At 43.2% G+C, this 8854-nt stretch overlaps 1 long non-coding RNA gene across 1 annotated transcript in view; it reads right to left on the reverse strand.

Annotated features, from left to right (window-relative positions):
- Positions 1-2603: 2603 nt before the first annotated feature.
- LOC116697138 (uncharacterized) overlaps positions 2604-8854 on the reverse strand; it is a 21065-nt gene continuing 14814 nt past the window's right edge. The window contains exon 3 of the long non-coding RNA XR_004333932.1: positions 2604-2613. This is a non-coding gene — a long non-coding RNA (uncharacterized LOC116697138). The remainder of the gene's footprint in view (positions 2614-8854) is intronic.

An 8854-nucleotide genomic window follows, 5' to 3' on the forward strand; every position in this document is an offset into this window, starting at 1 on the left:
CTTTTTTTGTGTACCATTTTTCTTCTCGTAAAAATTTGAAATGGGTCAATTTGACCTGAATACCATACAAGGGTTAAAAAAAAAGAATTGTTTTCAAACGCCTGTTGAATTCCTGAATTGTGAGCTTTGGGGTTGTCAGCGAAAACTCGGCGACTTTTCAAATGGCTTCATTCGTATTTTAGAGGCCACGGTTTTCAAGCTCGTCGGGGTTTCATTGCAACGTGTATCAATCAGGTGAAGTAAAGACAAAGTAAGGATCCGTACCCCCCTTTTGCCTTGTCAAAGCACAAGCTGTTGCAAAGCCGCTTTTAATTGCCTCCCACTCACTACTTTACCATTCAACAAGAAACAATTAAACAAGTGAGTAGCCTTAGTCATGACATCGAACTGCGATGGCGATCAATAGCGAGTGTGTGATTCACCACTCGGGGTCAGTGAACTTAGTAGCATACTATGTAGGCTAATGGTCATTGAACAATGGTCTGATACAATCCCTGGCTGAATCCTCTGGTAATAATCTTTAATTCCTGCACCCACACTTTCCACAATTAGTCTGCCCTCGCCCCATCCATCACTGGCCAAAAAAGGCACCTGGGGCAGGCAGGAATGAAAAACAAAAAAAAGAGTCAAGAGAGCATTTCTCATTTAATTATTCATCCATTATTTTTGGTAAACAGCTGCACAGTTTGATGAATATTTGTCTGTAATCAGTGGACTTTATCTTCGAGTATCTGGATTTTGCTCATCTGTCTTTCTCTCCCTCTTCTAACCTTCATCAGTACAGCGTAGAGCAGCTGAAGACACATATAGGCATTGATTTTCGCCCAGAGCCATGTGGGCTGAACTCAAAGAGAGCTTGTCAGAAGAGTCGGCGAGAGAGGGAAGAGTGAGCGAGAAAGAGTGAGAGAGAGAGAGATAGAGAGAGAGAAGGAAAGTAAGAAAGTAAGACAGAAAGGAAGACCGGAAACCTCCCCAAACGAGCATCTGACAAAAACAAGGTGCCGGCCTGACCTCCCTCGCCACCTTCGACATGTGGAAACTCTTAGGGGGAAAAGATGCTGAAACAACAGTGAGACGAGTGGAAGGAGGCACAGGGAAACAAAAGAAAAGAATCTGCTTTAATTTCCCGACTTTGCGGTTGCCTTTTCTACATTTTCAACAAAGAAATTAATGCCCACTTCGAGTGTGTCCGTTGGGCCACAATCTGTCGGCACGCTTTGATGTGCTCATTGCAGCCTCCTCTGAAGTCTTGTACGTCGAGTTCCTCTAACAAAGGGAATAAAATAGGAGGGTAAAGAAAGACGAGAGAGAGAGAGAGGCCTGTTTTTGTATTTGGCAAGGCACTGCTTGTATTCCTGGCGGACATTCTGCCTTCAGCTCTCGTTCCTCGTGCTCTTGTTCCCCTCTTTATCCCTCTCCCTTCCTCCTCTCCGGCGCCGGGCCTTGGTGGAAGGTAAGGACTTGGAGAAACTTAATGATCAAACAGGTAAATCTCATTTTCGTTTGATGTTTATTTATGTCTTTTTTGTATCCCCGCAGCATTCTACCCAAGACCCCACACGGTTTTGTTCTTTCCTCTGTTTTGTGCCAAAAATGTCTCTGTCAAACCTCTTAGCAGGTGTGAATACCGATACACCAACACCAACCATGAATTTCGTCAAGGACAAAAACCTTACTCTAAAAACTACTTTTAAAACTGTATTAATAGTTGGGCCACAGGCAGTGCAAAAATCTTTAAGAACAATACTGGCGTACTATAAAGTTGATATGGTTAACATGTTAGCGCACAGCCTAATATACAAAACCAGCATGCCGAGCAACGCTAGCATTTCTTTGGAGTTTCCGGCCATTCAATGATTGTAGGTCCAATACTTACGCTCCTTCAAGCTCTCTTTTGGTCTCCACCAACTCCTCAGAAAAACATCTGCATCTATAGCTGCTTAATGCTCCCCTGTTTAGTGCTAGGTAGGTAGCGGACAGTAGCATTATCAGAGTTATGAGAACAGCTGCCTCCTGCTGCTAGAAATGAGGCTGATGAGAGCGGTGCGAGTGACTCAAAACAGTAAAGATTTGGTCAAAACCAAAGAAATTATTAACGCTAGTCTCGCATTGCCAGACCTTTGCGGAGCCATGGTGCCTCTGCAAAATAAACACGGGAAGGAATTTGTTTTGGTGGAACATGTGTATGTTAAAAAGTTGTTTAAGTTGTGCAACAGAACAGATAGTCTAGCTAGCTGTCTGGATTTAACCTGAGAGTTTAAAATTCCAACACAAAGAAAGCGAAAGGTAACGGGACATCCAAAACTTGACATCCGGCGGAATTTACGGCAGAACAAGTACGTGGGGATATAGACTAGCAAAAAAACTAGTGGTTACTGCAGAGTAAGACAATAATTATCTGTGGGTTTTTTGCTATAAGCTACCTCTTTCACATTACATCAATATGTCATTTGCATATGCCATAAATTGTTAATAGAAAAATATTGTCTGGTGCAGTTTTAAACATAAATAAAATCCCCAAAAATAGTTTGATGTGGTATTTTTATTGTGTACGGTTGTCTGTTTTTTTCACTGGTCCAAAAGTGAACAGCATCACATTTGTTTTTTAGAGCACTGGACTGCACTGACATGTGTCAGCCTAGTGATATTTGTAATGATATGGTTTGAGCAGAATCAAACTTAAAAGTCTTTAGAGCGTTCGGCTTTAAAATGGTCGCACACATTGTACTATCGTTTTCCTACACAGATTTGTCAGTAATTGAGACCTCAACGTTTTATCTTCTTAAAGTGAGAGATCAAATCTGCCAGTGGAGTAATAATATGGCACGCCAATATGTGTATACTATGTGAGTTATTTTCTAATGCAAACATGTCTCATTTGGGCACCAAAGTTGCAAGTAATTCTTAACCTTCAAAAAAATTACTTTGGATCACACATCACTTGACAATCCACCTTGTCAGGCTTCAAGTGACGTGTTTGTGTCTGAACTGCCTACCGAACCAATCAGCATCCAGTGAGCTACTGGCAGCTACAGCCATGGTTCAGGTGTGTGTGTGTGACAGACAGATGGTTCGTCCAATCACCTACCCGGTATTTTTGGAAATTGCCTGTCCTTTTCCAAACAGTTTCCAATGACGACCTCTCAGATGTTTCTGTGTAACAAACCATCTGGCGCGTCAGGTTACCACTTATTAGCTTTATCTGGAGCTTTCAAGGTATCTCACCGTCAATTTCAGCACTTTAAACTCCATCTGCTGAAGAAGAGCATGAGATGCAGTTGAAAGCTTTCCCTACTTTTGTCATTTTCTGAAATCAAGTTGAATTTTTCTCAATTCTGCCTCACTCTTGGGCGCCTGGATCACTCGCCTGGTACAGCATGCGCCCATGTACAGAGGCTCAGTCCTCGCCGAGGATGCCGCGGGTTCGATTCTGACCTGTGGCCCTTAGCTGTGTGTCATTCCCCCTCTCTCCCTGCTTTCATGTCTAAGCTATCCTGTCACAAATAAAGGCCTAAAATGACAAAAATAATAATCTAAAAAAACAAACTAAATAAACAAAAAAATAAGAATTTACTAAGTATATGTGCCATTACAGCAATGCTCATCCATACAGTAGGCATACTTACTGTATTCAGAACAGAAATAATGTAAAATGTATAATCTTGTGCTTGCTACTGAAATGGTGTACTGCAGGTCCACTTCTGCACAGCTACATTCCTGTTGTCTGAAATCAATCACCGCCCTCAATCTGAGAGACAAACACACACACACACACACACACACACATACATCCCTTGTTTCACATCAAAGGTGTGTCTGTTTTCTATGTTGTGTAAGCCTGTTCTTATTCTGTACACTTGACCTTCTGGCACCAAGGCCCAGTTATGGCTGATAGAGACAACAAACAAAGAGTGATCTCTATCTCCCAGATCATTACACAACCGACACCGGGGAAGGCACAGTACAGAAATAGCAAAAGGGCAAGGTGGACGGCCCATCGTCATGGCTCATCTTTCACACAGACAGTACACCTGCATGCTGACATACACGCACACACATGCATCACACACAGGCTTGTAAACCGTCCGACGTACATACATTTACAGTACTCACATGCACGTGTCTGTTATCATGTGTAAAAGGGTTAAAAACCACATGAACAAGTTGAAACTTCAATGAAAGGGTATGGGCCCAGAGAAATCTATGAGCCTTGAGGCTTATGGAAACCTTTCAAAATACATTTCATAAGCTCAAAAATACATGGAGGGCGAGGTAAAAACAAAGCTGTTTTTGTACATCCCAAAATGCTGACCTTTTGGAGATATGAACTTTTCTTGAGTAACCAGTGTAATGGATTTACACACACTGATAATTTTCAGCTACTGTCAAGGACTTCAGGGCTTGAGAAGACACAAGGCCTCAGTCCACCTGAACTAGTGGTGTGCAAACAAGTCGGCTCTGATTTCCACTCTGTCTGAGAGACAGTTTCATTTTTTCTTTTTTTGGGGGGGGAAATTAATACCGGGTCATCCTCAGCCCTGTGTTCCCTAATTTCTGTGAAATTTCTCCCGCATCAAAATTTCAGCAACAACAGAGCCGACCAACAACAAAGTATTTAGAAGTCATATCAGCAGAGTGACTGTTAGGACACACATGGGTTAAGGGAGTATAGGGTTGAGAAAGCTTAGACACCCTCCAGTAATACCAGACTGAATGGAATAGTTTGATCCTTTGATGTATGTGTTAGGAATGATCCAGAAATGTCTCACTGTGATAATAACATTAACAGGCAAGCATGGTGAAACTTGTGTGTGCCGTCTTTACCAACTGTAGTCTGATCTTGGAAAAATGAGCAGCTATCCTTGATGTACCACACAGCTGATCGTGATCCGTCTCTTAGTGAAGGTGTTTTTTTGCTCCATTGGTTGCAGCGCTGAAGCGACTTAACATTTCTGGATGGTTAAAGCTAAACAAAATGTCGACAAACTGCTCAACTGCGACTTACAGTGTCTGCCATTTGTGTGCATATGATGTACATGGTTTTCCTGTCCCGGAGAATTATTACAGATTTCTTTTCTGCACTGTTGGCCTGTTGGCAACTTTTGCCGATGCCTTAGCTGGTCTTTTCTTGCTGACTACTATGGTTGCCGTGTTACCAGTTCTCGAGCAATTGCTTTTCTTTTGTGATAAGAGCCAATAGAAAGAAGGCCGAGTTGTATTAAACTAGGAATATTCTTTCACATCAGCTAGTAACAGCATTCTGTTAGGGGTTATTCATTTGTTTATTAGACAGTGCCCATGGCTGGCCAGTAACCAGCCATCAAAGGCTTCGCCCCAGCACCACAGAGCCATCACTAAAATAAAGCCGAGTTTCTCATTTCTCCGTCCCTCTCACACCGCCATCTCTCATTCCTCCCCTTAGGGTTCGTCTATGAAATTAAAATAAAGTGAATGAAGTTCCCCTTTGAAGAATGGACAGAAAGAGAGAAAGGGCTAAAACGACAGAATGCGAAATAGACAAGGGGGAGGAGTGAGCAGTCGGGGGTCTTGTAGAGAAAGGGTGAGCGACTGGCAGTATGTGTGTGAGAGAGAGAGAGAGAGAGGCAGAGAGCGAGAGAGGGAGAGGGAGATTTTAGGGGCTGGGGGGCAAGCGATGGGAGTGCAATTAAAAGTGCACACACTGGCAAAAATCGGGGTGCTTTTAAGGCAGAGTAGCCGCAGACCTCTTCAGGGAAGTCATCACACTAAGGCAGTGTGTTTGAAGATGTGGTGAGCTTGGCTAACTGACGGTTTATTACAGTCCAGGAAGTACTGCAGCCTTCCATTATGTCTATCTGAACCCCTAACTTCCATTTTCTTTCTTCTCTCTTTGATTACTTACTAACCAAGTGTTAAGATTATTGGGTCAATGTAGACTAAGTTTGGCCTTCCAGATATTTGGCGAGGATGTCTTGATCTATGGCTTCAGAACTATCCTGTACTAATGGGCACACAGATTCATATTTAACTTATATCTCCACAAAAGTCTTTCTATCCCGAAAAGCTTATGAGGCACATTTACATTTAGGGTTTCCTTCTTTATTGCAGTGGTTTTGAAGTCATTAAGTCTACAATGGATTCCTTTCCACACATTGGACGTACACACCATTTAGTTGATACTGCGGTAATCTATGATTTGAGCTTCAAAGGATCAGTAGTAACTTGGGAACCGGAGGTTTCACCACTTCAAGAAGCTACACGGACTACAGAGCGTGCACTGATAGCTGCAGAGGTGCAAAAGCACCAAACCATGTGTCAAACTCTGGCCCTGGGGGCCAAATACGGCCCCTTACAGGTTTTGAACCACTTTAGGTTTACAATATATTTTGGCTTGCATAGTTGTGGGCCAAACCAAAAAGACAGGAAACTGTTTTCAAACTATTACTACACGACACTCAAAGCAGAATTTGGCAGATTTGCTGACTTTGTGAAATCCCACAGAACATATTCAGACCGTGAAACAGGTTGCTGTAGAAAGTGTAATCTTTGTTTTTGATGATTTGCTAAAGTCTAAGATGGCCAGGGAACGTTTTTTGCTGACATTTCAGGGCTTTATGTCGATCAAACTGTAAGCAAGAAAGCTACGTGACATATGCAATAATACAGTCAAAGATATTTGACTTTCAATTATATAAAAGCATGTCAATAAACTTCCCATATTGGCACTTAATGGGATTCCCTTTTTTCCAGTGTGGCCCTGAAGTTGAGTTTGACACCCCTGCACTAAACCCATGGCAACGGTTTGGGGAAGCCAACTTGCTTTCCTTAGTTTTTGGACTTGTGACCCATTCAAGTAAAGGCTACTGTCTACCTCTGATCCTTGTTACAGGTTGAGTATTGTGTGGCTACAGGTTGTGGCTTTTTATGAGACAATTATCCAGTAGGTCACGAGCAAACAGTCTTACGATTTTATCATGTTAATAACTTCATGAACCTTAGACGTAGCTTAACCCCCAGACTGGGAACCACGGCTCCAATCTATTTATGAAGAAGGAAATTCAATCTTAGCGCCAGTCCATTAGATCTGACAGAGCTACGTTCTGCAACCAAATTTGTACAAGTGTCCCTGAGTAGGACACATAATGTCTTTCTCGTCAATTGGCCCCATAAAGGGGAGATGCTTTGTGTGTGTGTGTGTGTGTGTGTGTGTTCTTGTATACTTACATTCGTGGGATCCAAAATACAGTAATATTGTGGGGTCCCGACAGCTTTGTGGGGCCAAAATGCTGGATCCCACAACTTTAAAGGACTGTTTTAAGGGTTAAGACTTGGTTTTAGGATTAGGGTTAGAATTAGGTCATGGTTAGGGTGAGGGGAAGGGTTAAAGTTAGGGATTTAGTTGTGATGGTTAAGGTTAGGGTAAGGGGCTAGGGAATGCATTAGGTCAATGACGGGACCCCACAAAGATGTGTGTGTGTGTGTGTGTGTGTGTGTGTGTGTGTGTGTGTGTGTGTGAGAGTGAGTGTGAGTGTGTATGTGTGGGTTCCTTGCAGTATGTATGGGCTATTCTCTCCTTTCCTCACCTTGTGGAAGCCATAATAGCCAGTGATGGATCGCAGAGCTGACGTGTCTAATTGCATTCCTTTCTACTCTGTTCTGTAATGACAGCTGTTTTAAGGGCAAACCTCACCTACACTGAGTGTCAAACACTGTATAGCATAAAAGAAACATGCACACACTTACATTAACAGATAGACACACACGCAAATGTTCTCTCCGCCATGTGTGTGCATGTAATGCAATATAGCTGCGTGCTTTGTAAAAAGAAAAAAAAAGAAAAGAAAGAAAGATGTTCATGCAAAGCACCTTGCAGTGGTTTAACCTTGCATCTGTAGGAACAGCTCCCTAAGGGTTGTGCAATCCATTATACCAAAAAAAGAAGACAAGAAAGCGAAACAGAAATTAAATGAAAAGAGGTAAGACAAAAGGGTAAGGACGGGAGCTGGAGAAGAAGGGTAAAGGAGAAAGTGTAGCTGTTAATGTGGGAGGACGCGGGAAGAGAGAAATTAATTTGTGAGGGATAGAAAAGAGTAGCGGAGGAGGAGCAGACAAGTAAGAGAAAGGTATGCAAAAGAAAAGGAAACCTGAGAAGGTTATCAGAAAGAAAAATAAATAGGGATTAAAGGGAGGGAAGTGAAGAGGAAAGGAGCAAGAAGTGAACCCAGGATAGGAGAGAAGAGGACAAGACAATAGGGAGGGGATGAGACAGGAAGAACCAAGAGACGGCAGAAGAAGAGAGGACAGGAGAAAGCAGAGGGGATGGGAGGAGAGCTGGCATTCTTTCATGTCATAGTTAGCGTTCATGCCATGGAGATAACGCGTAAAAGATGACCAGGCTTGGCTGTAGACGAGCACCGAGCCAGCGTGGCAGAGCGAGGTCTGAGAGGACAACTCATCAGGCCATTAGTACTCCATAAATGATAATTTATGTGTCCATGTTGAAATCGGGCCACGGGAGCTTCATCACCGGCTCCTTCACAGTGTCTTCTGCCACAAATTACCGGGTCAAAAAAGCAATTTGTACCATCCGAGAACAGCCTCCAATCTTTCCAACATTCTCGCTCCGTGTCTCTCTGACACACACACACACACACACACACACACACACGGAGAAAGATGAAGATGAAAAAAAACGCACATAAACACCCTGCACATTATGCAAAGTCACCAGCTGCTGGCAACACCTCCCCAACAGGCTGGCAAGAGGGCGAGGAGAGAAATGGCGGTGGAACGGGTGGTGGTGGTGGTGGTGGGGGGCGGATAGAGGTCTTGGGTGGGTGGGTGGATTTTCTGGGGGGGGAGGGGGGAGTGGTGA

This window comes from Etheostoma spectabile, chromosome 10 (genome assembly GCF_008692095.1).
Source record: "Etheostoma spectabile isolate EspeVRDwgs_2016 chromosome 10, UIUC_Espe_1.0, whole genome shotgun sequence".
Taxonomy (NCBI): domain Eukaryota; kingdom Metazoa; phylum Chordata; class Actinopteri; order Perciformes; family Percidae; genus Etheostoma; species Etheostoma spectabile.